Raw genomic sequence first — 27,682 nt, forward strand, 5'->3', positions numbered from 1 at the left:
CCAGGTAAGTTAAAATTTTTATTTTAATCCTCTGCTCAGGGTCCTGAGACCACCCATCCCCTTAATCCTTTATCATAAGTGCAAGTGATAAGTATAAAGATAAGAATATAGCACACATGGATAACTATGCCAATAAAAACACGGAATCTCATATCGACAAACAGAACTGAAAATCTAGTGAAATGGATGTTATCGGTTTGCCCCCATGTGAAGCACAGTCCAGATAAAACTACTAAGAAAGAGATTAACTTGTTTTCCTACAGCTGTGATAGATAAACTTAGAAACACATAGGGCGTTCATTTATTTCTCAGTAATTTCTTACTGGCAGAAATGAATACAAGTGAACCCAGTAAAAATGGATTTACGAGAAATGATTCCAGACCAGATTTTGTTTTGTGTGTAAACAAGATAACCAGTATAGCCAAATATTGACTCAGCTATAGGGGGTGGGTCATGGGGAGACTGAGAGGGTGAATAAAGACTCACACAGCCAGCGCACAAGCTAAAAACAAAGATAAATCAGAATTTCTGAGGAAATCTAAACAGCTCTTCCCAACCATTCACCCCTGCGCTGTGTGCCAACGACCTATAGCCACCCAGTGCAGGGGTGCTGCTACGTTTTTCGTGGCCTCAAGCACCACATCATTTGTGGCTTTCCTCTACTTTGTCAGAGGCCCCTTATCCTGAAATCAGAGGTAGTCAAAGTTGTCCCTTCCCCTCCTAAAAAAAACAGTAGCCCTACAGTATAGGTAGCCAAGGTCCCCCCCAGTTTGGCTAGCCACACCCAGTATAGGAAGCCAAGGCATCGGTATCAAAGTACCGTATTTTTCGCTGTATAAGGCACAGCTTTTCTCCCCAAAAATGGGATGAAAGGCTACGGAATGCCCGACTTCTGAACGCCCACCAATACGAACCGCTGACCCTCCACCACGTCGGAAATTCCCTGCATTTGTGTGTGCCGTGTGCCCGCTAACCCCAGCGTGCCTCCGCTTCCTCCTCCATGTCCCCCCGGCTCCTGTGTAAGTGTATGTGTAAGTGTATTGGGCAGCTTACCTCATCTGCCATGCCCTCGGGAATTGCAGACTTCCTTCTCCCCCATGCGGCTGGCTATAGTGAAGGGGCTTGTACTGATGACATCATCAGAACAAGCCCCTCACTAGAGCCAGTCGCACGGAGGAGAAGAAGGGCTGCAATCCCTGAGGGCATGGTGGATGAGGTATGCTGCCCAATATACTGTAGACGGGAGGGGGGGGGGGTGGAGGCATGGGAGGGCAGAAGAGGGACACTAACTTAACACAGAGGGAGACACAGGAGGACAAATTAGGGACACCGTAGGACACATAGGGACACAGCAGGACACATGGGGACACAGCAGGACACATGGGGGACACAGCAGGACACATAAGGGACAAAGCAGGACACATGGGGACACAGCAGGACACATGGGGACACAGCAGGACACATGGGGACATAGCAGGACACACGGAGAGACACAGGAGGACACAGCAGGACACATTGGGGACACAAGAGGACACTTGGGGACACAGCAGGACACAAGAGGACACATGGGGACACAGCAGGACACATGGGGACACATCAGGACACATGGGGACACAGCAGGACACATGGGGACACAGCAGGACACATGGAGGACACAGGAGGACACAAGATAGAGTGACCAGACGTCCCGGATTGCCCGGGACACGTCCCGGATTCGGGGTCCGCTGTCCCAGGCTTAATGAGGTCCCGGGAAACGTCCCGCTTTCAGCAGCGGGACGTCCCGGCCTTGGGACTCTGGCCACTCTCTCCTCAATGAACTGGCAGCGGCGTCTATAGACGCCGTGCCAGTTCATTGCCCGCAGCCCCGCTCCAGCCTCCTCTTCCGGTGTCTGTTTCCGACACCAGCAGGCGAGCAGGGCTACGGCAAGATGGCTGCCGAAGCCCTGTACTGGAGACCTATTTGTGTCACTAGTACAGGGCTTCGGGCGCCATCTTGCCGTAGCCCTGTCAGCGCGGGAGACCAGAGCAGGAGGAACAAGACGGTCCCGGGACGGAGCAGCGCGCCAGAGGCCGGACACTTCTGCCAGGTGAGTAAATGCTTTCTTTTCCAGGTGAAATGTTTGCCCGCATTGTTTCTTTTCCAGGTGAAATGTTTGCCCGCATTGTTTCTTTTCCAGGTGAAATGTTTGCCCGCATTGTTTCTTTTCCAGGTGAAATGTTTGCCCGCATTGTTTCTTTTCCAGGTGAAATGTTTGCCCGCATTGTTTCTTTTCTGGTGAAATGTTTGCCCGCATTGCGTTTCTTTTCTGGCGAAATGTTTGTCCGCAGTGCGTTTCTTTTCTGGCGAAATGTTTGCCCGCATTGCGTTTCTTTTCTGGTGAAATGTTTGGCCGCAGTGCGTTTCTTTTCTGGTGAAATGTTTGCCCGCAGTGCGTTTCTTTTCTGGTGAAATGTTTGGCCGCAGTGCGTTTCTTTTCTGGCGAAATGTTTGCCCGCATTGCGTTTCTTTTCTGGTGAAATGTTTGGCCGCAGTGCGTTTCTTTTCTGGTGAAATGTTTGCCCGCAGTGCGTTTCTTTTCTGGTGAAATGTTTGGCCGCAGTGCGTTTCTTTTCTGGTGAAATGTTTGCCCGCAGTGCGTTTCTTTTCTGGTGAAATGTTTGCCCGCAGTGCATTTATTTTGTACTGACATGTTGCCCGCATTGCGTTTATTTTGTACTGACATGTTTGCCTGCATTGCGTTTATTGTCTGGTGAAATGTTTGCCCGCATTGCGTTTATTTTGTACTAACATGTTGCCCGCATTGCGTTTATTTTGTACTGACATGTTGCCCGCATTGCGTTTATTTTGTACTGACATGTTTGCCCGCATTGCATTTATTTTATACTGACATGTTGCCTATTGCGTTTATTTTCTGGTGTCCGGGGTAACTGTTACTGCATTTATTATTTAATGGTCATAGATGGCTATGTTTGCTGCTTTGTGGTTACGGTATACTATTAGCATCACACAGTTTCTGCACACCCATGATACAAAGTCTCGTTTGTCCACATCATGGCGTAAACACTGCTTTCGTATGCCTCGCTGTTACATCATTACGTTAGCTCCGCCCATACAATGTCATGGCCACGCCCATTTTTTCGGCGGCAGCCCCCCTCCCCCAGTCTTCGCCGCTGCGTGCTCCTCACTCCTTCCCACTTTTCGCCGCGGCGCGCGCCGCCCCCCCCCCCCCCCCGTCCCAGGTTGGACCCACAAAAATATGGTCACTCTACACAAGAGGACACATGAGGACACAGCAGGACACATGGGGACACAGCAGGACACATGGGGATACAGCAGGACACATGGGGACACAGCAGGACACATAGGGACACAGCAGGACACAAGAGGACACATGGGGACACAGCAGGACACGTGGAGACACAGCAGGACACATAGGGACACAGCAGGACACATGGGGACACAGCAGGACACATGGGGACACAGCAGGATACATGGGGACACAGCAGGACACATGGGGACACAGCAGGACACAAGAGGACACATGGGGACACAGCAGGACACGTGGAGACACAGCAGGACACATAGGGACACAGCAGGACACATGGGGACACAGCAGGACACATGGGGACACAGCAGGATACATGGGGACACAGCAGGACACATGGGGACACAGCAGGACACATGGGGGACACAGGAGGGCACAAGAGGACACATGGGGACACAGCAGGACACATAGGGACACAGCAGGACACATGGGGACACAGCAGGACACATGGGAGACACAGGAGGACACAAGAGGACACATGGGGACACAGCAGGACACAAGAGGACACATGGGGACACAGCAGGACACATGGGGACACAGCAGGACACATGGGAACACAGTAGGACACATGGGGACACAGGAGGACACAAGAGGACACAGCAGGACACATAGGGACACAGCAGGACACAAGTGGATACATGGGGACACAGTAGGGCACATATGGACACAGGAGGACACATGGGGACACAGCAGGACACATGGAGACATAGCAGGACACATAGAGACATAGCAGGACACATAGAGAGACAGGAGAGGACACATGGGGACACAGCAGGACAGCAATAGGGGGAGAACATGTACAAGATTCTCCTGGAACATGGATGCACCAGGTTTAGTATATTTGTTTTTGTCCCTGGTTTCTGCCTCCTAAGCCTAGGTGTGTCTTATATTCCGGAGTGTCTTATACGGCGGCAAATACGGTGGCTTCCTGCTGCCTCCCCATCATCAACCCTCACAGACCAGCAGGGACCCAAAGAGGAAGGCAGCACACAGTAACTGTCGGCCACACTCCACATACAGGAAGTTCTGCAATGACGTCACTGGCGCATCAGCAGTGTATTCCATGGTCACTGCGCCGCTCTCCCCTCTGTGCACATTACCACTGGTCTGAGGTCTGTGTGACGGGAAGGCAGAGGCGGCCATACAATTCACAGACCGGGCAGCCTTGGCAGCATGGGAGCCCCCTGCTGTGGGTGAGGCCCCAAGTGGCCGCTTGGTTTGCCTGGGCCAAGCAGCACCCCTGACCCAGTACAAGGTAAAGATAACAAATGGTCACCACCACACAAACAGTATATTCTGGCGTATAAGACTACTTTTTAACCCTTGAAAATCATCTGAAAAGTCAGGGGTCGTCTACTCGTCTTATACACCGGGTGTCATTGATGCCGGGTGATACGCCCTATCCTGTTACCGCCTCTCAGATCTCGCTGCTGAGGACTGTAGTGAAGCGGCGCAGGTGCACATGTGCGAGATCTAAGAGGCAGAGAAGGAGGTAAATAGGATACAAGGATGGGCCAGAAGGGTGAAAGAGGTGTGTTTTATGGGCACAACACGATCTATTCTTCCATACCGCTCTGATAAACAGGGAGACAAGGAGAGCTGGCCAATCCACTTGGGGAGAGGCAGAGTTGACCAATCCAATCGCCTATATGCAGAGGCGGGACAAGGTCCTCCAGCACCCAAGGCTGAGACACCAAAGTGCGCCCCTCCATCCCTGCCACCCCAGCCGTCACACACTGGTTGCTATTAGAATAAGAGGTGCCACAGGGCCCACAACCTCCCCAATACCTTAATATCTAGTTATCTGGCTTGCAGTCACTGCTATGTATCCCCTTTTCTTATTTCTTTGTGCTTCATACACAATTAGGAATGACAGCTGAATGAATTGTGCGCCCCCTCCTACACTGCGCCCTGAGGCTGGAGCCTCTCCAGCCTATGCCTCGGCCCGGCCCTGCCTATATGCTGTTACATACTGGGTCCCACATACAGTACAGCACCAGTATCTGTTCATACATAGCACCAGCATATGATGTTTTTTAATTTTTATTTGGTGTGCGTTGGAAGAGGGGTAGTCTTATACGGCGAGTATATCCCAAACTCTATATTTTAACTGGAAAAGTTAGGGGGTCGTCTTATACGCCGGAATATACGGAGAATTCGCGCGAGTTTCTTCTTATCATGCCTAAACTGAGTTTAGGCGTGATAAAGGGGTTTTCACTCGTGTGCAAACACTTTGCACCGCTTTGTGAATCAGGCCCTTTGTCTCTCTTTCTGTGTAAATATATGAATTGTTCTACTGAAAAATGTGTTGAATTGCCTCTGAACTTTATTCCCATCTTTTAAATCGATATATTTCTTATTTTCAAATGTTGATATGAAGGAAAATGTACCAGGATAGAAAGGACCAGTGGGGTGAGAATTAAAAAACAACATATTTTTCTTAAGAAATCTTTAGGGTATGCGTGACTGGGGCGTGACTTAAGTGTCCCTCTTTCTCATCTCAAAAAGTTGGAAAGTATGATAAAACATTTATTAGAACATAAAAGAATAAAAACAGTTCAGGAACAAATGCACTCGCATTGTGTATGGGTCCTTGTATACAGACCACAGTGCATCAAAACAACTTAAAGAAACCTGAAGCGAGAGCGATATGGAGGTTGACATATTTATTTAATATTAAACAATACCAGTTTCCTGGCACTCCACCCACCTACACTTAACACTAAACATGAGCACTGCAGCTGATATGCTTCTCTGCTATACCGTTAATCAGCCATACATGAGCTGAAGCCATTGCGGAATTCGGCAAACTCCTGAGTCAATTGTCAGCCCCACCGCCAGGGGCGTAGGAATAGGCCCTGCAGCCCCTGCGCCCGCGGGGGGGCCCGCCCCCCCCCCCCCCTGGGGCCCGCTTGGGGCCGTTTTGTGGGTGCTGGAGGGGTGGCAGCATGAGGGGAAAGCCTTGCCCACAGTCGGCGGTGAGAGGGGTAGTTCCCCCCTCTCCCTCACCTCGGGGCTCTCCCCTCTGCGCTCCCCTCCAGCTCGTAAGTGTCTGTGGGGCTGTGGTGGGCAGCGAGCGGCGGGCAGATACATACCTGCTTCTGTGCGTTCCATCGGAGACTTCTCCCTCTAGCGGCTGACGTCACTGGAAGTATGTATCTGCCCGCCGCTCGCTGCCCACCACAGCCCCACAGACACTTACGAGCTGGAGGGGAGAGCCCCGAGGTGAGGGAGAGGGGGGAACTACCCCTCTCCCCGCCGACTGTGGGCAAGGCTTTCCCCTCATGCTGCCACCCCTACAGCACCCACAAAACGGCCGCGAGCGGGCCCCGGGGGGGGGGCCCGCTCAGAAAATCTGCAGGGGGGCCCGGTGGGGCCTAGTTACGCCCCTGCCCACCGCAGCCGATTTGGAGTTCCAGCGTCCACTGCATGAGCACCAGAGTTTGGTTATATGATAGCCAAATGCGGGGTGCCCCTAGCGCCCAAACTGAAGGATACCATAGCCCCATAAAGAAATGTAAACACGAGGGGAGCAGGCATGTGTAGTGGGCTCTCCTCATGTCCACCCCTCCCCCTGTTCTCCTCAGTCGCTCTCCGTTTTCATGAAATGTCCCTCCAAACCTACTTCCGGGTTGGGATGGTCGGGGAACACTGTGCAGGCGCTGCCCAGCGATGCACATCTTTGCTCCAGCGGCCGCGGGTGCTCTGCGCATGCGCACTATGTAGTTGTGACATAGCGCACATGGGCAGAGTGCTCCCGGCCACGGGCGTGATCAAGGACATACGTCGCCGGGCAGTGCTTGTGCAGTGTGCTCCGACCCTCCTGACCCAGAAGTAGGTTCGGGGGAGCATTGCACAAAAATGGATGGCGACTGAGGAGAATGGGAGGAGCAGGGGCGTAGCAATAGGGGTTGCAGAGGTAGTGACTGCATCGGGGCCCTCCCTCAACTACGGCGTTAGCTTTCTATTGGTCCTGTGCTCATAATAATCACTTCTATAGATACTTTGAATAGTGGTAATCACTAACAAACTGTTCCCCACCTCTGCTGCCTCTATCGCCGGTACCGGGTCCCGTCGCTTCCGCCGGACGTGACAAGTCTTCCGCATCCACAGGGGCTCCCTCCGGCTCTGTATGCATGCGCCTGCGCAGTACGGAGGGAGCGTACTGCGCTTGCGTCAACTGGCTCGACTGGACGAAATGACGAGACCTGGTACCGGCGGACAGAGGAAGCGGAGGATGGCGGCGTGGGAGCGATCCAGGCTTATGGAGCTGGAGGAAGCCCCAGGTATGTATGAATCTATTTCTTCTTCGTCTCTGGTTCTCTTTAAGCACCCTGCACACTATAGCTATTAATGTCCATTGCAGTCTATGGCAGTGCCTAATTTTCCTAGCACAGCTGATGCCCAAATTACCAATGTCAAACTTTCTCTGCTGCTCCATACATCATTTTAAATTATCCCACCGAATTGGGTCTGCGCTACTGCACAGACATGAGACTTTTGCACCTGTGCAGTACTACGGACCTACCGGAGCCCACATGGGATGGTGCTAGTGCGTGCGCAGGCAGGGCACTTTTTGGGGGTTCCAGCGCTGGAATGGTTGACATACGAGGACAGGGGAAGCCTCTTTATGATTCAGAGGCTTCTCTCAATGTAAGTATCCAACTTCTTTATTTTAAAAAGTCCCAGATTTACTTTAAAGTGGTATAAAACACAAAATTACATTTTTGCCCTAAAACGTTAAACACAGAAAAAAAATAGAAATCATGGAAAGACTTATTATATCACCTAAAGGCATATTTATACTTTACTGAAGCTAATTGGTAAGATTGCCACTTCCAATTATCAGATTCTCCTGTAATTAAATCATTGCTGTGCAATCAAAGTGGAGAAAGATCTCAGCTTTCCCCTTGGAAAAAAACAAGATTTTCTATGTGGTTTAGCTTGGTATAGCTGAACACAATCTGATAATAATGGTAAATCACTTGCAATCTTCAATTTGCTTCTAAGTGAAGTAGAGGTTTGAGTATTATCCCAGTGACGAGGAAATCAATAAAATGGTGGGCCAAAAATACACACTGGGACCAAGTCACAGGGCAAACTCAATGTCTAGTGGTATGTAATGGCTCCCCTCCCTCCTCTATACAGTTCACTGGTGTCACTGTCTAGTGGCCCTCTCTCTTACTCTCTCTCTCCTTTACAGTTCCCTGGTGTCTAATGGTCCTCCTCCCTTCCCTATACAGCTCCCTGGTGTCTATTGTGCCTCTTACCTCCCTTGTACAGTTCTCTGGTGGTTAGTTGGCCTCCCTCCCACCCCTATACAGTTCTATACAGACTCTCCACCCCCTTTCCCCCCTCACTCCCCTATACTGATCCATGGTGTCTATTGGTTCTCCTTCCTTCCTCCCCTGTACAGTTCCCTGGTGTTTAGTGGTCCCTCCTCCACTATTCAGTTACCTGGTGCCTAGTGACCCCCTCCATCCTCTGTACAGTTACATGGTGTCTAATGCTTTCCCCCTTGCCTGCCCATATGGCCCTAGGGCTTCACCTCCAATAGTCTAGAAAGGACCATACATAATGCAAAGTGGGGGCACCACTTGGGGGCCAAATTTATGGCTCTGCGGGCCAAATATTGACCACAGGCCAGAGTTTGACATGTATGCTATAAAAACCATAGATGAAATTTGAGCTTCATCCATTTATCACACTTTCAACAGTATCCAGGGTCGGATTTCTGGAAAGGCCACAAAAGCATGGGCCTTGGGCGGCTACAGCCCAAGAGAACACCTGGTAATACAATGGGGTTGATGCATATGAAAAAAAAGGCTGCACATTGGGAGTAACACATGGAAAAGGGAAGCTGATGCTGAAGGGAGCTGTACAAAAAAGAAAGGGGCTGCAAACATGGATGTAGCACATGGAAGATGGGGCTGCACATGGAATTTGCTGTACATGGAAGGGGAACCCCAACGTACTTGGCCTAGGGGCAGTAAGAGTATAGATCCAGCCTTGACAGTATCCAGGGCCATTTTCTCATGAAGCAAGGTGGAAAATTTGCATCAGGCGCAGAGATTACAGTGTCAGCATTTTTGTAACAGCATCAAGTCAGAGTAGGAGGAGAAGCAAGAGGAGAGCGAGGTGAAGAGGTCATCATTGGGGAAAAGCAGCTTGTTGTGCTGTGTGAGGAGTCTGACAGTGAGTGAGGAGGGGAGGCAGGAGATCAGCAGTGCTTCATTTGACTTGCACAGCAGAAGGGAGGAGTTGACACTGTTGTCCTGACTGAGGAGGGGGCGCATCCTCACAAGTTTGCCTCATGCAGCAAAAAGTCTAGAACCAGCCCTGACAGTATCATACCATTATCTAGGTACAGTGGCTTGCAAAAGTATTCGGCCCCCTTGAAGTTTTCCACATTTTGTCATATTACTGCCACAAACATGAATCAATTTTATTGGAATTCCAGGTGAAAGACCAACACAAAGTGGTGTACATGTGAGAAGTGGAATGAAAATCATACATGATTCCAAACATTTTTTACAAATTAATAAAAGTGAGGTGTGCGTAATTATTCAGCCCCCTTTGGTCTGAGTGCAGTCAGTTGCCCATAGACATTGCCTGATGAGTGCTAATGACTAAATAGAGTGCACCTGTGTGTAATCTAATGTCAGTACAAATACAGCTGTTCTGTGACAGCCTCAGAGGTTGTCTAAGAGAATATTGGGAGCAACAACACCATGAAGTCCAAAGAACACACCAGACAGGTCAGGGATAAAGTTATTGAGAAATTTAAAGCAGGCTTAGGCTACAAAAAGATTTCCAAAGCCTTGGACATCCCACGGAGCACTGTTCAAGCGATCATTCAGAAATGTAAGGAGTATGGCACAACTGTACACCTACCAAGACAAAGCCGTCCACCTAAACTCACAGGCCGAACAAGGAGAGCGCTGATAAGAAATGCAGTTAAGAGGCCCATGGTGACTCTGGACGAGCTGCAGAGATATACAGCTCAGGTGGGGGAATCTGTCCATAGGACAACTATTAGTCGTGCACTGCACAAAGTTGGCCTTTATGGAAGAGTGGCAAGAAGAAAGGCATTGTTAACAGAAAGCATAAGAAGTCCCGTTTGCAGTTTGCCACCAGCCATGTGGGGGACACAGCAATCATGTGGAAGAAGGTGCTCTGGTCAGATGAGACCAAAATGGAACTTTTTGGCCAAAATGCAAAACGCTATGTGTGGCGGAAAACTAACACTGCACATCACTCTGAACACACCATCCCCACTGTCAAATATGGTGGTGGCAGCATCATGCTCTGGGGGTGCTTCTCTTAGTCTTCAGCAGGGACAGGGAAGCTGGTCAGAGTTGATAGGAAGATGTATGGAGCCAAATACAGGGCAAACTTGGAAGAAAACCTCTTGGAGTCTGCAAAAGACTTGAGACTGGGGCGGAGGTTCACCTTCCAGCAGGACAATGACCCTAAACATAAAGCCAGGGCAACAATGGAATGGTTTAAAACAAAACATATCTATGTGTTAGAATGGTCCAGTCAAAGTCCAGATCTAAATCCAAATGAGAATCTGTGGCAAGATCTGAAAACTGCTGTTCACAAATGCTGTCCATCTAATCTGACTGAGCTGGAGCTGTTTGCAAAGAAGAATGGGCAAGGATTTCAGTCTCTAGATGTGCAAAGCTGGTATGGACATACCCTAAAAGACTGGCAGCTGCAATTGCAGCAAAAGGTGGTTCTACAAAGTATTGACTCAGGGGGCCGAATAATTACGCACCCCCCACTTTGCAGTTATTTATTTGTAGAAAATGTTTGGAATCATGTATGACTTTCGTTTCACTTCTCATGTGTACACCACTTTGTGTTGGTCTTTCATGTGGAATTCCAATAAAACTGATTCATGTTTGTGGCAGTAATGTGACAAAATGTGGAAAACTTCAAGGGGGCCGAATACTTTTGCAACCCACTGTATATATGTCTAAGCACCAGCACAGAAGATGGTGTATGGAGTCTGTAACTGCACCTTATATGAACCTCTGATACAAAGTGCAATCAGTAACTGACACATGCACTGCCATTCTGTTGCATTATACAGCAAAATAATTGCAGCAGTTAATGAATTCCTGCAAATCAGCAGTTAAAGTACAACTATTGTGAAAATCTTACATTTTTAAAATACATACATATAAATGTACATTTCTCTTAGAGTAAAAACCACTATAGAATTATTATTTTTTTCTTTATCACTGTCACTTGTAGTAGGTAGAGAAAATGTAAAAGATCTGTCAGGTCTTGGACTAGTCCATCTCCTCATAGGGGATTCTCAATTATTTCTTTATTCACAAAAGTGCTTACTGAACTGCATTGCTCAGTCCAACTGCATAAATAATGTGCAACTGAATAGGGAACGTTAACTGATGAAGGCGTGGATACGCCGAAACGCGTCTTGACGTTACCTGCACACAGCCACCTCGAGGGGATACCTGATGTCCGTCTACCATCTGGACCCTTGCTGCCTCTGGCCACTGCAGCCTCAGGTTTTCCTTCTATGAGGGGACGTTTCTTTTCTGGGCTATATGCCAAACTCAATGCCTGCTGTTCACATACATCCAGTAAGTGCATTTTTTATTGAGCAGTTTTCATTCAATTAAACGGTATCACACTACGGAGCGCTCCTCCTGTTTTTGTTGCTTTCTCTTCTAGTAGTCCGCTCACAGCCGAGCGTTTAAGGAGCTGCCATTGGGTGATCAGTTTGTGGTCCACTTCGACCATTTGTCTGCAGTAGCGCAAAATTTCACATCTTTTCTTCTCCAAGCTGAATAGGGAAGCTGGCTGACATCATTGTATAGATCCTTCCTAGTGATTTTAAAAAGAATAAATGTAATACTAAAGAGTTCCCATGAGGAGATGGACTAGTCTAAAATCTGTCATCTCTGTCAGCATCTTACTACCTACGGTAAGTGATAGCAATATAGGAAAATTATTTGTAGTGTTTCTTACATCTGGGAGAAATGTACATTTTATAAGTATGCGTTTTAAATTTAGTGATAGTGATCCTATAACATTTTAACGACTGCTCCACAGCAATTGGCGTGGACGCGGGGTCAGCCCCAGAACCACCTAACGCCGATCGGAGTGCAGTCCTGGGGGCGTGTTTAGCAGGAGATTGCGTGCCGATGCGTGCGCATCTCCTCTTGAATTAGGGAGCACCGCTCCTTCATCAGTTTCCCATCTGCGATCGCCACTAGGAGACTGTTAGACGGCAAAACCGCTGTCTATTTACAGTGTACAGTGCTGCGATCTACGGCAGCACTGTGCTGGGGACAGTCATGTCACCCTGGGACCCACAGGAGTGATCAGCTGCCATAGGCTGATGCCTAATACAGCTGATCACTGTGAACGGCTGGTGGGGGAAGGGAGGGCTGGCTGGGAATTGAAATATAAAAAAAGATAACATTTGTTTAAAAAATAATGATAAATAAACATGCCACCGGGGATCAAACCCCACCAACAGAAATCTCTGTTGGTGGGCAGAAAAGGGGGGGGGATCCCTTGTGTGCTGAGTTGTGCGGCCTTGCAGCGAGGCCTTAAAGCTGCAGTGGCATAATTTGTGAAAAATAGCCTGGTCACCGGGGGGGGGGGGGGGGGGGGGGAGTAAAGCCTGTGGACCTTAAGTGGTTAAAGGGACACTGTAGTGGGTCGGGGGGAAATGAGTTGAACTTACCCGGGGCTTCTAATGGTTTCCCGCAGACATCCTGCGCCCGTGCAACCACTTCCCAATGCTCCGGCCCCGCCTCTGGTTCACTTTTGGAATTTCAGACTTTAAAGTCAGAAAACCACTGCGCCTGCGTTGCCGTGTCCTCGCTCCCGCTGATGTCACCAGGAGCGTACTGCACAGGCCCAGTATGGTCTGTGCCTGCGCCGTGTGCTCCTGGTGACATCAGCGGGAGCGAGGACACGGCCACGCAGGGTCAGTGGTTTTCAGAGGTGAACCAGAGGCGGGGCCGGGGCATCGGTGAGTGGCTGCGCGGGCACAGGATGTCTGCGGGGGAACATTACAAGCCCCGGGTAAGTTCAACTCATTTTTCCCCGACCCCCCTACAGTTTCCCTTTAACTGCGCATTTACCATTTGATAATCACCATCATAACCTTTCGTGGGAGAAAAATATTATTTATGGATTTTTTTTAACACCACTATTAATTAAATGCCTCTATTCACCCCTTTCTGTGAAGACTCACTTGTTCTTAAAAAACAAAGTTTAATAAAGCAGCAGTGACTCCTGTGGCTTATCTCAGCCTGCAAGAGCCGCAATCTCTTCTTCTTGTGACTCATTCTTTAATGTAAGCGGAGAGAGGCGATATTTGTGTGCTAATAGGTAAGACATCACCTCGGAGACCGCCGCCGCCGATACACCGTGTTCCCTGGACGCAGATTAGAGAGGTTTGTTTCAGAATCAGCTCAGGCTGCCCCAGAGCCTCCGTCTGACTCAACTGAGACCAGGAAAAAGCTGGAGAGAAACCCACGTTTACCTGCATCGCCCAGCTGGAAGGGGCAGAGCAAGACTCCTGCAGAGAGCCCAGAACACAGAGGGCCAGAGGTGGGATTTAGTCTTCTGTGAAGTTTGGAACACAAGGCTGTTCTCGCTGCCTACAGCAAGCCATTACATTCTTTTATTTCAGTGTTAACCCTTTGACGACTGCTCCACGCCAATTAGCGTGATTGCGGCGGCAGCCCTAGGACTGCTTAATGCCAATTGGCGTGAAGTCCTGGGGCGGGGTTTTTCAGGAGATTGCACGCGCTGATGTTGATCGCTGCTTGGGAGACTGTTAGATGGTGAAACCGCCATCTATTAACACTGTACAGCGCTGATATCTACGGCAGCGCTGTACTGGGGACAGCCGTGTGACGCGGCTGCCCCCCTAGGGGAGACAGCAGCGATCCGCCTATAATTGTCGATCGTGCTGATTGGCTGGCGGGGGGGGAGGGAGGGAGGCTTAAAAAAATAGCAACATTTGTTAATACAATAAATAAATATTTAAAAAAATAAATAAACATTGAGGGAGCACTCACAGCCCACACAGAAGTCTCTGTTGGTGGGCAGAAAAGGGGAGGGATCACTTGTGTGCTGAGTTGTACGGTCCGCAGCGATCCTTTAAAGCTGCAGTGACCTAATTTGATCCAGGGATTTTTATCTGATTGCCATCTGGAGTCGGGAAGGAATTTTTCCCTTTAGGGGCTAATTGGACCATGCCTTGTAAGGGTTTTTTCGCCTTCCTCTGGATCAACAGGGATATGTGAGGGAGCAGGCTGGTGTTGTACTTTGTACTGGTTGAACTCGATGGACGTATGTCTTTTTTCAACCATAATAACTATGTAACTATGTAATTTGTAAAAAAAAATGGCCTGGTCACTAGGGGGGTTAAAGCCCCTTGTCCCCCAGCACTGGGAACACGGCGGCTGGAAGAAGATGTTAGGGTTATTATTATTATTGTCTCTATTCCAGAATAGCGCTCCACCATAGACAATAAAAATGTCACCACCACCAGGAACACAGTGGCGTAGCTAAGGAGCTGTGGGCCCCGATGCAAGTTTTACAATGGGGCCCCCCAAGCACTCTATACATAACAATTGATACGGCGCACCAAAACCTGCCAATGGCAACTACAGTGTCAGAGGTGCAAGAAGGGGATGGGGAACAGTTTGTTAATGATTACTACTATTCAAAGTATCTATAGAAGTGATTATTATGAGCACAGGACCAATAGAGAGCTAATACTGTAGTTGAGGGAGGGCCCTTTCGGAGCCCCTCTGACCCAAGGGCCCTGATGCGGTCGCTACCTATGCAACCCCTATTGCTACGCCCCTGCAGGAACACCCTGAAGGATCCTCACTTACCAAATAAGATGGGCCAGTAATTACATTGGCCTTATCTCGCCTCTGGGGTATTTGACAGGCTCCCCACACCCTGTGGCAGTCAGATGCTACTCAGATATCACCTCTTGCCTCTTCTTGAATGTGACCTCAATGCAAACAAATGCTCTCATTGCGCAGGCATCTTTATCATAAAAGGTATTTATTAAAAGGTTCCACTCACATATCACAGGTAGTTGGTAAGCCTGTGGAGTTTTAGGAACGGGCTCCACCCCGTGCGGCCTCCCGGGCTGGCCGCCGTATGCTGGAATTTCAGGGCTCGCTCGCTCCACCACGCCACCGCATCCCACTACACTGTCCGTGTTACTTCCGCATGTGGCCCCATGAAGTAACACGGACAGTGTAGTGGGATGACACGTCAGTGTCTAAAGGTGCGTACACACACATGCGACTATAGTCGTTTGAAACAATCGTTCCCCAATCATTTCAAACAATGATCGTTTAAAAAAACCTCCAACGATCAATACGCCAAACGATGGACGAGCTAGATCGTTCAAAACGAAAGATCTGCCTTGGCGGATTTTTTTAAACGACGATCGTTTGCAAAACGAGTACATCGTTAGAAAACGGTCGTTCGTACTAGGCTTGACATGCGCATTTCGTTATATCTCTGTAGAAGTTTTCATTTTAATGCGCAAGCACAACACGTGGTTTTCGTTATTTAACGTTCGTTCTATGATTGTGTCCTGTGACACGTTAATTGCTCCATGATTGTAATTTTAATGAACACTAAAACAGGACAGAGTGGTTTTTTTATGTGTTTTCAACGTTTTCAACGCTGTATTATCTAAATGCTCTACCTACATACCTACATTATGAGTTCTCGTACTGTAATGTAATATGCATAGCACTAGTTCTATAGTGTAACATACGTTTTCAACCGTTCATTACGTGCGAGGCGGAACTTCCTATGAGGTCACTTCCAGGAACAGTATAATAGTATTTAAGTGTTCCCGGTGTAGATGGGATAGTGATGTACAATTCTGAAGATGCCAGACGAAGAACGAGATGTACTATTAAATACTGTTGAATTCAATAATTTATCTAGTGAATTTTCTGTACTCTGTGTTCCTTTTTTATAATTGATAAAGTTGTATCCGTTTTTTTAATGCTTTTGTTATTAAAGTACATCTGAAGTAAGAGGAATATAGAGTCGGACATATTAATTTCCTTTTAAATAATGCAAATTGCCTGGCCATCCTGCTGATCACCTGCTTTTTATTCTTTTAGCCATAGACCATCAACAAGCATGCAGATCAGATGCTCTGAATGAAGTCTGCCTGGATTAATCACATGCTTGTTCGCGGCTGATTGATTCAGACACTACTGATGTCATAGAGATCAGCAGGACAGCTGCACAAAAACGCACAATCAATGCTAGCATGAGAGATCTAGTTATGATAAAAAATTTACTTTTAATAATGTCTGGCTAAAAAGAGTCTGTCTATATCCTAAATTCTCAAGTGATTAGATATTTCCGCTATGGGGGAGCGGCAGGATGGCATAATGAGGTCCCTTGATTGACTTGAAGTCTAAGTTTTGCAAGGGTGTATTCCCTTTACTACTATGAATAAAATGCTAATAAACACACATCACTACCCCAAAATAACCCAACATGTTTCACCCCATAAAACTCGGGGCTTCGTCAGGAGAACACAGTGTAGTGCTAAAAGTGCTATACTACAAGGATAAAGTGCATTCAAAAATCACACTGACATAGCCTCATGGCTAAATAAACGGGCTTTTTAGCTAGACATTATTAAAAGTTTTTTTTTGTTTTTTTTAAATAAAAATGTCAGCCTTCATATTGCTCTCACTTCAGTTTCAATTTAAGATGGTTTCGTGAAATGAAACTTAGCTATTAATGTCACTATAGTCTCCAATGTCCAGGAGGAAGCATATCTAATCAAAGGGGAAAAGCCTAAACTTCACCACCCAGAATAACCAACCAGGCTCCTAATACACATCAACCCATTTCCTCCAACAAACTGAAGAAACTGAGAAGAGGTGTATATTTGTGATGACTTGTATATCACTGGTGACTAGGCATGATCACACATATGCAAAATTGTTCTGAGTTGATGCAAATTTATGTACATTTTTTTTTTGCAAATGTATGCAGCTTGAAAATGGACCAATCAATTTATACCTGGGTTTAAATTGATTGGTCCATTTTCAAACTGCATACATTTGCATAAAAATTTGCATCTTATTGATCATCCCTACTGGTGACTGGCAGCTAGACAGACTGTCTGACACTTCCTGTTGAAGACAAACTCAGTCTAGGTCTCTGAATTAGAACATATTTAATGGACCACTATTGCAAAAAAAAATAAAAATAATATAAAATGTATGTGTATAAAATGTACATTTGCCCCAGAGTAAAATGCACTACGAATGTATTTTTTCTATGTTGCTGTCACTTACAATAGGATATAAAAATCTGACAGTCCAGATCTGATTTTGGACTAGTCCATCTCCTGTTGGGGGATTCTCAGGGCATTCTTTGTTTAAGAAAAAAAAAGGCATTTACTAAATGGCAGTTTCTGCTCAGTCCAACTGCCAAAATAAGGTTCAAGCCAATAGGGATGCTGGCTGGCATCTTTCCTTGGATCTTTTTGAAGGAAGAGTTTTTGTAAAAAAATAAAGAAAACCTTGTGAATCCCCCATGAGAAGATGGAATAGTCCAAAACCTGTCAGACATTGACTGCCTAATGTAAGCAACAGCAACAAAGGCAAAAAGTAATTTATAGTGGATGTTCCTCTGGGAGAAATGTACTGCTCATGAACACATGTATCTTACATTTTACAATTATTTGAGATAGTGGTCCATTAAAGTGGACCTAAACGCAAAACTTCCTCTCTGCTCTAAAAGATACACAGCAGCATAAAAAAACCTTTAAACAAAAAAACATTTATTTGTTACAGCTGATACAAATCCTAGAATATATCTAATCCTACTATATATCTGCACTGTTTCTACTTCCTGGTTCATGGAAGCAGACATATTTTTAACATAGAGTAGTAGGGGTGTCTCAGCACCCTAGAGAAAAAAAGACACAGGAGACAAAAAAACGGGAGCCCAATAGCGCAATATGTTTTCATATACGAGATATCCACAGGTAAGGTAATTGTACTACTCACAAAGGCAGGCTGCAGAGGGGCAAAAGACCACAAGAAGCAGGTGGAGACAACAAACCCGACTCCACTCGGGGTGGTCCAGCCCGACCTGGGTGTGGTCGCTCGCCTTGGTAAAAGTGACAGATTATCGCTATGGTTTAAACCATGTGTAGTCTGTCTAGACCCCTCCAGCAGGGTGTGTTGGGGGGTATGTAAAGCCCAATTTGGGTAAAGAGGCACCCCAGTGTGATTAAAATTGGATTAAAAAACAAGATAAAATTGAAAAAAATCGAGGTGGCTTACCTCAATGACGAGATCTTTGTATAAACAAAGAAATATTTATTTAGCACAGGCAATGCGTTCCACAGGTCTATGCCCGCTTTCTCAGGCCAATAACAGTGCTAATTGCAAATAGCCGATCAGAAAAGGGAGCCTCCCTCTTTTAAAGAGAAACCGTGACCAAGAATTGAACTTCATCCCAATCAGTAGCTGATACCCCCTTTTACATGAGAAATCTGTGAGCCTTGTTGCATTGTGGGAAATAGCTGTTCACAGCTGTTTCCAACTGCCAAAAGAGCAAGCAGCAGCTACATCACCTGCTGCCAGCAGTAAGAATGTCCCCATGTGATAAATGCCAGAATGTAAATTAGGGAGAGGAAAGATTTTACAATGGGCAAACACTGACTAAAGCATTTATACATAATTATTGTAAAAATTAAGCACTTTTTTATAACATTATTTTCACTGGAGTTGCTCTTTAACATCCTGTGCTTACACATGAGCTTATCTGCCGTGGTAGTCAGGTGACACGGGAAAGACCAAATTACAACTTGTGATTTTTACAGATGAGGGGAATTAGACAGGTTAAACTCTCTAAATACATTCAGGGTGCATTTCTCTTTGTTTTCCTTCTGTCTTGTGCAAGAGTTCAGGTCCACTTTAAGGAGGAACTCTATAATCCTTATGATCCCTGGAAGTGCATGAATGGCAACATGAAAGTTTTTTCCTATGACTTGCAAATTTATGATTCATATTCAAGAACAGACCATTCTTGGATGGAACATTATGTGATACCAGTAAGTGGCTTTCGATAATATTGGACTCACAACACAGTCAGAACAAACGCCAATTAGTTTAGCGTTACTCAAATAGGATTCAATGACACATGAACAATCATTACCGCTGCATTGAAGAACTGAGGCTGTTTCTTTCAGATCAATGTCACTGAGGATATAAATAGGATTTCTCTGTAGCACTTATTATAAGAGGCATTTTTAAAATGAATAACTCCATCAATAAAGTACTGCAGATAAATAACATACTAGGTAGAATAGCAACTGCAAAGCTTAAAATAATCTGTATGAACTAAACATGTAAAGAAATTAATACAACTCTCCCGGTCTTGAGAGTGCAATGGAGGAGGTGCCCCGGCTTGGACAGCCCATGCACAGCAGCCCGGGACTCAATCAGTTGCAGACTTTAACAGTGGTGACAGCAGCAAACGTAGCACCCCGGGAGGAAAGACTACAGGGGGCTGGAAGAAGCCCCAGGTCAGTAAAAATCTACTTGTTCCCCTCATCTCAGGTACACTTTAAGACACTGATGTGTTGGATTGTGTTGCACTTGCACTGGTCGGCCGCACCAGATAGGTGTAGCAAATAAAAAGTAAGTTCATTTATTTCACTGTTTCACCACTTCACCCCAAAGGGGTTTTTACCCTAACGGACAAGAGCGATTTTCACCTTTCAGTGCTCATCCCTTTCATTTGCCAATAGCTTAATCACTACTAAACACAATGAAATGATCTATATCTTTTTTTTTACCACCAATTGGGCTTTTTGGGGTTGATATTTGTTTTCAGTAATTACTTTATTTTCTATGCATTTTAAAGGGAAAAACAAGGAAAAAATGAAAAAATACGCTATTTCACCAATTTCATCCCCTATAGTTTTAATATAAACACTGCTACTGTATATAAAACCCACACATTGTATCTGCCTATTTGTCCTGGTTATCACAAGATTTTAATTATGTCCCTAGTACAAAGTATGGTGACAATATATTATTTGGAAATAAAGGTGTATTTTTCTATGGTGGTTCTTTTTTTTTTCACTATTTTCATGCACACAGGAATGCACGGGCACGCGCGGGAGCGCGCACGCGCAAAGTGGCAGCAGCACTGTTTGACTTATAAAAACGTCCTGGAGCCGTTAAGAGGCTCTAGCAGGACGTTTCTATAAGTCAGCATGTCATTAAGAGGTTAAGACACTGACCAACCTCAACAATCTCTTGCAAAAGATAGAGCAAAGCAATAATTCCAGTTACCGTATTTCGCGCCGTATAAGATGCTCCAGAATATAAGACGCACACAGGTTTAGAGGGCACAAACCGGGGAAAAAATATATGTATACTAAACCTGGTGCGCCCATATTCCAGGAGTGTCTTATACATGTTCTCCCCCAAATGGTGCCCTCCAGTGTCCCACAGGTGCCCTCCAGTGTCCCATAGGTGCCCTCCTGTGTCCCATAGGTGCCCTCCTGTGTCCCATAGGTACCCTCCTGTGTCCCATAAATGTCTCATAGGTTCCCTCCTGTGTCCCATAGGTGCCCTCCTGTGTCCCATAGGTGCCCTCCTGTGTCCCATAGGTGCCCTCCTGTGTCCCATAGGTGCCCTCCTGTGTCCCCATTACCTGGTGCCAAGTGGGTAGCAGCTCTCTCCGATGTGTCTATTGCAACAATAGTTCAGGCAGCCGGATCACATACCATATGGCCGCCGGAATCTGTGCAGTGTAATGTCGTCTCCTGTGCTGCCTCTTCTGCCCCGTGTTCCCGATGTCTCTATCACCGCTCCCCATGTGCATGAGTAAAATATCGGGCACCCGGGCTTCCGTACTGCATGGCTTCTGTGCGCGGCTAGCTCGATTCAAAGGCTCGTTCTGATGACGCGATCAGAACGAGCCTTTGAATCGAGCTAGCCGCGCACAGAAGCCAGGACTTTGATCTCACGGCCATGCAGTACGGAAGCCCAGGTGCCCGATATTTTACTCATGCACATGGGGAGCAGTGATAGAGACATCGGGAACACGGGGCAGAAGAGGCAGCACAGGAGACGACATTACACCGCACAGATCCCGGCGGCCATATGGTATGTGATCCGGCTGCCTGAACTATTGTTGCAATTAGTGCAATGAGAATATACACAGGGGAGCGGGCACACAAAGGCAGGGAATCCCCGACGTGGCGACGGTTCATATCGGCGGGCGTTCAGAGGTCGGGGATTCCCTGCCTTTGCCGTATAAGACGCAGGGACTTTTTCTCCCCATTTTTTGGGGAGAAAAAGTGCGTCTTATACAGCGGAAAATACGGTATGTCAAAACCTAAATCGTTTGTTAACACAGACCCGAATAGAGCATAAACTTACCAGATAAACAATTGTCTCCATAGTCCTGAATGAGAGTTTCCTGGATCCCTGTCGTCTTATTTAGTAGATAAATGTTAAACTTTTGACTGTCCCAACTAAAAGACAGCAGTTTTTAAATAGTGAATATGCTGGTAGTTACCGGTATCTGCGCTTAGAAGTGTATAGTTCACACGCTGCTAAAGTAAAGTCCTTAAATGTAACTTGTTGCTGCACTAGTGACTTCACTTCAGAGCTGATAGGTACTTCTACCAAGACACCAGGCGCTGTACTTGGCTACACAACTTCTGAGTTACTCCTATCTGTATTGTTGCCTGAGGAAGCGGGCTAGAGACCTGCGAAACGCGTTGCATTTGTTCTGGAGTACGATTTGTTTGAACCATACATAGTGGTTGTGTTTGGTTTTGGGGACGTAAGTCCACCCTTGCCCCCCAACTTTTATCTGTTTTTACCTATGATCAATTTTTACTTTGCTGGTGCCTCTGTTCACCATTGCAACCAGTCATAATGCAAGTTTACTGGAGTAAGTAAAGACCCAGATTATAGGGTTCAAGCGTTTGCCATTTGAATGTCGCCACAAGGTCAAAGCAAACTTTCCGTTCTTTCTCAGCTCTAGGCACTAGAGACGCTCATTCCGATTCTGCGGACCAAAAACTTCCGCATTGCCAATCGGAAATCACATTTCCGCGTCGGAATGTGGAACGCAGACATTAGAGTGCGGAATTTGTTGGAAATCGCAGAAATTTCCGCTTTACTGATAATCGGTAATTTTATGCCAATCAGAAGACTCAGGATGAATCAGCCAATCAGAGAATGAGGATTTGTAGTGCGGTAAGCGGTAGCGGAAATTTCCACGGAAATCCGCCATACTAATAGTGGGTAATTTTAAGCCAATCAGAAGATTCGGAATGAATAAGCCAATCAGTGAATGAAGAGAGGCGCAATTTTCCGCAGAAATTGGAATACCATCAGAATACAGCGTTAGCGGAAATCTGCATTGGCGGAAGGTGGAATTTCCGTGGAATCGGAAATAGGCAATGCCGGCCATCCCTACTAGGAACCTTTACAGACATCTAATTTGATATCACTCCCAGGAACAATATATGCAATCAGATGAACACGCAGTCTAAGTGTACACCATTTTGCAATACATTGGAGTTTTATGAGCCAGCAATAGTAATTCACAGCTTAAATGAATAATGTAAAAACACATACATACGGGCCCTTATTACAGGGACCTGACATGAAGTTCTCACCTTTAACTAACAATGAGTTCTGTCACCTCGTCCATCGTCCACTCTGCCATTCCGGTTTCGCAATAGAGTCATCAGGGCAGGAGCAAACTAGAGATCACTGGGCCCCCCTGCAAAACTTTGGATGGGGCCCCCTCCCCTATGCTTTCTGCACACTGAACACTAAATAGGGACTGTCTACAAATGTTTGTCTACAAAACTTTGTATGATACCTTATCAGTGGCTAAGGAGATGCAGTCATTAGAACAATTGTGCAGAGAGCAGAAAGTTTTTTTCTCTCTGTGTCCTTAGTTGTCAATCTCTCAGGACAGGGGAAATAAACACCCCCCCCCCCCCCCACACACACACACGGCGCCCCCCTGTGGCTTCTGGTCACTCCTGCGGATGCATCCCTTGCAGGGGCAGCCTCTGATGACATCATTGCAAAACCAGTAGGATGAGGTGACAGTGCCATTTCTAAGAATTACTTTTTGAGATGTCCCAGTTTTATTCTATGTTTAAATCTTTTCAAGTTTTTAATGTTTCATTGTCTCTGCTCAATGACACAGTCTTTGAAGTATGCCAGAGCTAAAATCTATGAACTATTGACCCTCTTTATCTCTTCCCTGCTCCTTGAAGCTGTTCTTTGCAAGGGAAGAGTTTTATGGAGGTAATTCCACATCAGTCAGGATTACACTTTGGTCTGACTAGGTCCCGACTGGAGAGAAACAGTCCCTTGCATGGCTTAATTTTAACTCTTTAAGGCAGGCAAAGAAAAAAGGAATACAGCTTAGTTATTTCTATGATAGGCACTGTACATACATATGTTTATCTTGAGGTTTATTTTCACCTTGATGTTCCTTTAAAAATAATAAACTCACTTCTACAAAAAAATAAGACCAAAGCTTAGTCAATACCAATAAGAACAATGAAATGTTCCACTTTCTTCGGAAGAAATCAATAAAACAATCAGTTTCTTGTCAGCCAATAAAACCCCCCCAGGCCTGTTGGCTTTGCTGGTAAATGCTACACTCAGGAGCATAATTCAAAGAAACGCTGAAATCTGACATCACCGCTATTCACAAACAGGGGAAAATCCTAAAATACCCTGCTAGACACTGCGCATATTATCAGTATTACTATTATTTATTGGATTTATATAGCGCCGCCGCCAACACATAACACAAAGCTCTTTACAATCATAAGGTTACAGACAATGATAATAATAGGGTTGACAGATGACACAATACAGGTAATAAGCAATAGGATGCACAATGCCAGATCATACACTGGAGTAGTAGTTCCAATCAGGGGCGTAACAATAGACCCTGCAAGGGATGCAGCCGCAGGTGGGCCCAGAAGCTGCAGGGGACACCGTGGGGGGGGGAGAAGTTTCTTTTCCCTTTCCTGAGAGAGTAACAACTAAGGGCATGGAGAGAAAAAGCTTTCTGCTCTCTGCACAATTGTTCTAATGGCTGCATTTGCTCAGCCACTGCTAAGGAATCATGCAAAGTTTTTTAGACTAAGATTTGTAGACTGCCCCTATTCACTGTGCAGCAGGCTCTTGTGTATAGCGCACAGCCCCCACCTCTCTATCCCTCCCCAAGTGCTTTGTATAGTGATTTCCCGATCGCTTTTAAGAATAAAATACATTGTATTTATTATTTTCCGGGTTAAAGCGTTCACTTCCTGACTTGCGCCAGTAAGTGAAAAAAACAAATTGCTCTACAAAAGCGCTTAGAAAAGCGCTGTAAAAAAAACTAAGGCGCAGGTAAGCGACAGGAGAAAAAAAAATCAGTCACAAAATGGTAAAACACTGGCGTCAGCGATTGCAATTTTAGATGTGAGCAAGGCCTTACTAAGAGCTCTATGCACAGATGGAGATATTGCTTGCTTGGCAGTTGGAAAAAGCCATTATTTCCAATAAAAAATTATTGTACCCGGAAAAAGCCATTATTTCCCACAATGCAATGAGGTTCACAGACAGCAGACTGTCAGGACCATGGTCATGACATCACACTGTGGGAGGGTTTTCATCACAATATCAGCCATATAGACCCCCTGATGATCTATTATGCTGGGAATCATACACCATACAATTTTCTGTTAGATTTACCTGCCAGATAGATAAAGTTCAACATGTTGGAAATGTATCTATCTTACCATCTATCTGGAGAGTAATTAGGTATTGTTCTACTCAGCAGGATATAAACAGAAGACAATGCACCAGAGATATTGACCAGTCTCTACAGAAAATAATCGAATTATGCATTCTAACAGAAAATCTAACAGAAAAATCTAACAGAAGAATCTAACAGAAAATTGTATGGTGTATTCCCAGCATTAGAAAAAAGGTAAAGATTTCTCATGGGAATGGATGTATCAGCTGCTGATTGGGATGAAGTTTGCTTTTAGAGTCGGGTTACAGTTCCTCTTTAACTCCAGTAAGACTGACAAGCACAGGGAGTGCACAGAAACTTTGCTGGCAATAAACACCAGGGGAAGTAGCGTTACACTATCACCTAGGTAATGTGCATGTCGCCATTGGTTGCAGTAACGGTGTAATAATCAGGGCCGGGCCGAGGCAAGAGAGGCTCCAGCCTCCGGGCGCAGTGTAGGAGGGGCGCACAACTCACTTAACTATCATTCTCCTATTGTGTTTGAAGCAGAGAGAAATAAGAAAAGGGGATACATGGCAGTGACTGCAAGCCAGGTACCTAGAGATGAAGGTGTTGGGGGCCCTGGGGAGCCTCTTAGTCTAATAGCAATCAGTGTGTGACAGCTGGGGTAGGAGGGATGGGGGGGGGGGGCAAACTTTGATGTCTCACCCTTGGGTGCTGGAGTACCTTGTCCCAGTAAATAGTAAACCCTACAAACCTTCCCCATCGCTGCAGTCCAGTCCAGACCTGTTTTTATTGTTTATGATTTTGCCGTCCTTTTTGCTAGAGTTCTGCAGCTTTACATTGGTGATATAATATTCAGTTTCTATTTGATGTAATGAGGTCATTTCTATGTATTCAGTGTGTACTGCATAGTGAGATATCATGGTACGCTACTGCCTATTACAGTCAAACTGGCCTGAGCATCCGATCTGTCAGTATTATATGCCTTTACTGTAATGTTTACAACCTTAATAAGAGATTGAAATATGAAACATTGAAAGAACAATTTTTCAATCTAATAATATATTTTTTTTCCAGCACACATTCTGCATACTGAACAGAATCCTGCAAGCGCAGCATGTCTACATCTCACCATCAGAAGGAAGCAGAGACATGCATCACAGAACCACAACACTGAAGAACTTGGCAGCCTTCCAGACACAGGCCGACAAGTCTGACAAGAGAGAGATAAGTTGATTTATTACAGAGATGGTGATAGTAGAACGTGTTGCAGTAAGCCAGAGCACATTAGAATAGATTTTGGAACTTGTAGGATGGAAGAAAACCAGATGACATTTTTGTTACGGAGTCTCTTTAACCCTCCTGGCGGTTTGCTAAAAAATCGCCAGGGGGCAGCAAATCTTTTTTTTTTTTTTTTTTTTTCATGTAGCGAGACAAAGTCTCGCTACATGATAGCCGCTGCTCAGCGGCATCCCCCCAGCCCCTCCGATCACCGCCGGCGATCGGCGATCAGGAGATCCCGTTCCAAGAACGGGATCTCCTGGAGGGCTTCCCCCGTCGCCATGGCGACGGGGCGGGATGACGTCACCGACGTCATCGACGTCGTGACGTCAAAGGGGATTCCTATCCACCCCATAGAGCTGCCTGGCACTGATTGGCCAGGCAGCGCACGGGGTCTGGGGGGGGGGCGGCTGCGGCGCGACGGATAGCGGCGGATCGGCGGGTAGCGGCGGCGATCGGGCACTGCACGCAGCTAGCAAAGTGCTAGCTGCGTGCAGCAAAAAAAAAAATTATGCAAATCGGCCCAGCGGGGCCTGAGCGGTGCCTTCCGGCGGCATAGCCCGAGCTCAGCTCGGGCTTACCGCCAGGAAGGTTAAGAATCATACTGTAAAGTTATAAAATCCAAAGGTGTAGCACCAGGAGATGCAGTGGTTGTTACTGCACCAGGGCCCCTGGTCCCTCCCTCCCGGAAATGCATATATATAGTCAGTCAGAGGGGAAGCTTTGGCATACAATCTATCAGGCGGGTTTGCTGGCACCAGACTGGCCAATCACAGCCGCCCGCTGCTCCTTTTGCTAACTGGTGCAATTGGTCTGGCAGGCGGGACCACGGCACCGTCATTGGGCCAATCACTGCACTCGATCAGTAGCAGTGACCTATCAGATGATATCTGTGATTAGCCCAATAATATATGCCTCTTATCTTCCCCTGCTTATGATGTCATAGGGAAGGGCAGCAGGTGCCACCGGTCGAATGGGATCAGGGAATTGGGAATGGGTGCATGAGGAGGGTAGTGTGAGTGCCAGGAAGGCGGGCAGGGAGCAGAGAGGAAGCAGGCCAGGTGGCCCAAACTGTTTGTCCAAACACCGCCCCCTAGATTTTGCCACCTAAATCTCATGATTCTGATGGCTTCATCGTAGGTTCCACCCAACATTACCAAACTATTTCTCTTCCTCTGCTTTGCTTAAAGGACTTCAGTCGCAAAAATCTTTAAATTGAAAGTTAAACACATACAAATAAGTAGTA

This window comes from Hyperolius riggenbachi, chromosome 1 (genome assembly GCF_040937935.1).
Source record: "Hyperolius riggenbachi isolate aHypRig1 chromosome 1, aHypRig1.pri, whole genome shotgun sequence".
Lineage (NCBI taxonomy): Eukaryota > Metazoa > Chordata > Amphibia > Anura > Hyperoliidae > Hyperolius > Hyperolius riggenbachi.